Consider the following 5,502-nt stretch of genomic DNA (forward strand, 5'->3'; position numbering starts at 1 on the left):
TGACCCTGTGCTTTTCCAGCCTAAAGAGCCCCGTAGCTCTCAGCCTGTCGTTGTAAGATCTGTTTTCCTGACCTCTGATCATGCACGTGGCTCTTCTCTGGACTCTCTCAAGCTTCTCCACATCCTTTTTTAATCATGGAACCAAAACTGGATACAGTACTCCAGCTGCAGCCTCACCAACTCTGGGTACAAGGGGAGAATGATATCCAGGGATTTGCTTGAAAAGCATCTATGGATGCAAGCCAGCATTTTGGTCACTTTACAAGCCGCAGCATCGCATTGCAGGCTCATGTTCATCTTGTGGTTAATCATGACCCTCAAGTCTCTTTCTTCCTTAGGGCTAGCCAGCATAGCACTGCCAAGCCTATTAGGATGCTGCAGGTTTTTCTTCCCAAGGTGGAGAACCTTGCATTTTTCAGTGTTAAACACCATCAGGTTCTCATCTACCTGTTTACTGAGCCCATCTAGGTCAGCCTGGATCGCCCTCCTGTCTTCTGGTGTGGGTGCTTTGTCCCAAAGTTTGGTGTCATTGGAGAACTTGGCCAGTCCACTTCTGACTCTAATGTCCACATCATTAATGAAAATGTTGAACAATATGGGTCCAAGGACAGAGCCTTGGGGGACCCCACTGGTCACAGGACACCATGACGATTGACTTCCACCAAGTACTATCCTCTGCGTCTGACCACGGAGCCAATTTCCCAGCCAGCGGATCGTGGTGGACCCAAGGCCACAATTGGTCAGTTTCACCAAGAGGCAACCATGTTTTTGACAATCTTTTAAGTCATGTTACAAAATTGCAGCGCATACATATAGAACAACATAACCCATACAGCTAATAAAAAAGATAAAAATAAACAGTTTCTTTAGTTTTTTAAAAAGATCAGACATGGAGGTAAGTAAGCACCCATAGCAGAGTATCTGTTGATGTAGAAATACCACTCTCCAGAATTAATCATAGCATATATGAGAAACCATGACACTGGATTTATACCTACTTTGAATAACTTGGACTAGCACAAAACAGTCAATACCTACTGGTGAATCTGTCTTATCATTTTGACGTACTCTCTATCATAAGCAGCCCTTGTGGCAGAATGCCACCTCTGTCTCTCCCCAAAAACTCTGCTATGTGACAATTTGGTTAACATGGTCACTGCAAAGGGCAGACATCCCATGGGCTCCAGGTAACCCTGAGTTAGATACATCCCAGTATTGGTTGGGGGCGGGAACCTAGATGGGACGGCTTAATCTCCCTATTGTTCTAAGCAATACCAACCAGACTGGGAGGGTGCTAGAGACCCTTCCAGTCTACCTGGCAACCCATGATGCATTTCAAATTGGTTGGCTACTTCCACCAATTTGAAAAACAATTTGAACAGGCAATCCTCGTAATGCAGACCTTCCTCAGGTCATACATGCAGGTGCATCTCATTCAAACTTTCAGTGACCACCAGACCACCCCAACACGCAAGCAGTTCCATGTTCCACGTACACGGTCGCACACAGCTTTAGGCACAAAACCTTTTTATAGCTTTCAATCACACCACCAATCACACTACAAGCCAACCACTCACCCAGAGGTGCTGTCAATCACACAAAACACCAATCACTTCACTGATTGCCTCAGCAAAGTACCTTGTTACCTATTGGCATTTGGTGCCAAAACTGTCACATGACATGGCCCCAACTGGGCATGCCCAATGGCAGAAACCAGGTAACTACCTCATTAGAGGTGAGAAGTTCACTTTTTCTGGAACCTTCTGCCAACACCAATTAGGGGAAGGAACAAGGCCCGGGACACTGAGGCTCATAGCCTAACTACTCCATACTCTGGATATGGCACACATGGGACTGCAAATTTGGGACAAGTGGCACCAACACTAATTGCCACAACTGATGAAGCCAGAAATTTGCCACCGCTTGTCCAGCTGCCAAATTTCTAGTGCCATGGAGAGCTCCACAGGCTGCATCTTTGACACTGTTGAATTAATGGAATATCAGTATATCGTTATTTTTCACTTTGAGGGATAATTTTACACCAAGTGGACTTACACCTATGCATAACACTACATAACACATTTTTTTCCACTTTTACTAAAAAGCAAAGGCAATTTATTCTACAGTAGGTTTACTCTGTACAAGTCTGTCCAGGGTCTCAATTCAATGTTAGTGCCCTGTAACTCTTTCAGTCTTCATCATAGCATCCTAATAAAGAACATGAATGAATACATAATAAGATAATATGTTCAAATAAAGCAGCAATCAGCAGGAAAAAAAAAGGTCAAACACCTTACCTTTGACATATGAATCAGACATCTCTCAGTTAAACAGAATAAAGGACAAGTCTCACTAAACTGAAAGAGTCCCATTCATTTAAAATAAAAAAAGAAAGTTTGCTATCTGTTAAGAGAACTCTTGAGTTTCTTTATGGCCTTCTTATAATTATTTCTTCTCATCCTTCTCCTCTGACATGAGTTTTCTATCAGCACAACTTCACTGACTTCAGTGGAGTTATTCTAGATTATGGCCTCTATCTACTTAAACATTTGACTGGTCTTACTGATTTAAGGATGTGCTGGAATGTGTTGATGGAGCAGAGTCTTGCATTAATGTGAAAGTATGGAGACATAAGCTCTGTTTATCTACAATGCCATGGTTAATTTTTAACCTGATGCCCTTTGATTCTTTGTGTGTATGTATTTTATAGATTTCATAGACATTAGGGCTGGAAGGAACCACAAGAGATCTTTGAGTCCAGCCCCACAGCCCTAAAGTCTGTGAAATCTGTGAAATCTGGGATACATTTAAAATGTTATAATTAACAGATTCTAAGTTTAAATACTAAAAATATTGAACACTTTACTGTTACCTTGGAGGTAGGCTTACTTACTACCCATAGGTATCTATAGCATTGCCTGTATATTCATGGCAGCATAAGAATTGCCTTTCCACTCAAGTCCATTTAATCTAGTATCATGTTTCTCAACAAACTAAAAAGCAGATGTTTCAACACTAAATGCAAAAAAACCCAAGAATGGGTACTTGTAGAATAACTTGATCGTTACACATGCTTTTTTCTTATTCCAAAGCTGTAAAAAGGTAGATTATCTTATAAACTATTTAGTTGTATGTCCTTTTTACATTTTTATCCAACTTTATGTCCCTACGAGTAATGTTATTACTTTGGTGGATCAAATGTCAGCTTTCCAATATTCTTATTTTAACAAAATGAGGTTATAGGGGCTAGGAGAGAAGTGGCATAACTTTCTAAGATTCCAGCCATATGAATTTAGGTACTGGAAGTAGTTAATTAACCACATTAATGATATCTCCTGCACAGAACAAAATGGCATCTCTTCAACTCTGTACAGTGCAGCAAGCAAGATGTAAATAAGGCACATTTTTTTACAGTGAAGGGAATTAATAACTGAAACTTTTTACTTTGGAAACTAGTGGCTCTGTATTACTTAAAGGCTTTGAATTAAGGCTGGGTTTCAAAGGTCCCGCTCATCTGAAGTCCTATGGGAATATGCAAATTCACCAAATTCTTCAACTGCTTTGACCATGTGAACTGGTTTTATACAAGAAGAATTGGGATAATATCTAATAACTATGTTTTCCATGCATGTTGCTTAATGATTTACATATACTATAAAGCCTCCACCTCTTTTTTTTCTGCTACAGCCACTCTGAAGAAGAAACACTGTCTGTTCTTTCCTGTCAATGTCAAATTGAAATTCTATTAAATGGCCACCACTAATTAATGGTAAGTAAGTATGTATGTCATTTATGGGTAGTTTATTTTAAAATCTGTCAACCATTCATGATTTTAAAAACCCACCAAATAGGTTCATATGGTCAAGCAATCAGTACAAATAAAATCATATTGACTTCTGAATAATTTATACTCTTTTTGTGAGTATAACTGGACCTTCCACCTCTACTGGCTACAAAGCACTGGGGGATAGACAGGTATGCAGGAGGGACTCTATTTAATAATGTTTAAGACAGAAAAGACTAGCTTCTGAAAAGTTGAAAATATTTCTAAGGGATTTCAGCTAAATGCAATGACAACCTGCTTCAATTAATCATTGTTATACCTTTTTTTTTTAATGCTTTTTTATGTTATTATCTTCTCAGTCATTTTAGTATGTGCATGTGCATAAAGGTCCATTCATGTTCAAAGTAAACTAACATGTATCTATGTTCTACTCTCAGGTAACATAGAAGGGAAAGGGAAGTGCTGGGAAAAGGCTGTGGGGAAGGCTGCCCAGTTGCCCCGACTTGGCTACCAAACCTGAGGGAGAAGGACTCAGCCAGCCCATAGGCATTACAGAGATGGTCGGCCTCCTAAGCTGGTATCCAGGTAGGCATTACGTTGGGGTTCTGCTGAATGGCAATGTTCAAGGCTGCCCTTTGGTGGAGACGGATGTGCATATGGGGGGTCTTCCAGTTGTTACCCTGTTATGGTATTTTGTATTTAATGTTGTGTTTGTTGGAGGTGGGGGAGGGATTAATGCATCTTAGGGGACAACCACAAATCCTATGTAGGACAGAAGGTGTGCAAACTTGAAAGGGACATTGGGGGAGGGGAAGTAAGAAAAGGTCTTGTATACTTTGTTGTGAATAATGGTTAAGAAGCACATTTGGGAAGAGCCATATGGTTTTCTTTCCTGGGTAAGATGCAAGGAAGTAGGGGTGAGTAGGTTAGCGTGTAGGATATTGATAGGGAAGTCTATTGTTGTTTCTTTTCTTGTAGGTTGCTTGCTTGTTATTATAAGACATTCTGAGCCTTTCTGGATAGTATGGAATATTGAACTAAATTATAACAATACTCGGTTATTCCTACATTGTATTATTACTGTTGATGTTTGCCTTCCTTTCCCCAGTCAAACAGACCCTAAGTTCTTGAGGGAGAACTTAGTGAGAAAATTTCTACTAAGCATGAACATAAAAATAGTTAGGAAATCTCTGTTAAACTAAAATACACAGATTAGCTGATGATAGATTGTTAAAGGGGTTGATATTAAGCCAGGGACCCTGTGTAAGCAAGGTGAAAGTTGGGCTGCCAGCCTTAACTTGATCAGATATTGAGCTTTTACCTTTCATCTGCTGAAGAACAAGACTCCTAATAATGAAACATGACAAAAATGGGATATGGTATCCATATCATAGAATCATAGAGTAGTAGGACTGGAAGGTTGTCTACCTAAACAGGATCATCCCTATCCAAACCACCCTATACAAATCCACTGTCTAACTTCTCACCAAAGCTACAAAATCAACCCGAACGCAACATGAGACCCAAAATCCTTATCTGGCACAGATAAAGTAGGGGGAGAATAGTAGCCAAAATCCTGCTGCTGTAAAAGTTGATATACACTCAAGAGATCACAGGACAAGGGCCATTCCCCTACTACAGAAGGCCAAACCCCCACAGTCCATATTAATCTGCCTGTACAGCATCTGCAAGAAATAGCTTTGCACCTGATAAAACAA

Source organism: Crocodylus porosus, unplaced genomic scaffold (genome assembly GCF_001723895.1).
Source record: "Crocodylus porosus isolate Cpor-Errol unplaced genomic scaffold, CroPor_comp1, whole genome shotgun sequence".
Classification (NCBI taxonomy): domain Eukaryota; kingdom Metazoa; phylum Chordata; order Crocodylia; family Crocodylidae; genus Crocodylus; species Crocodylus porosus.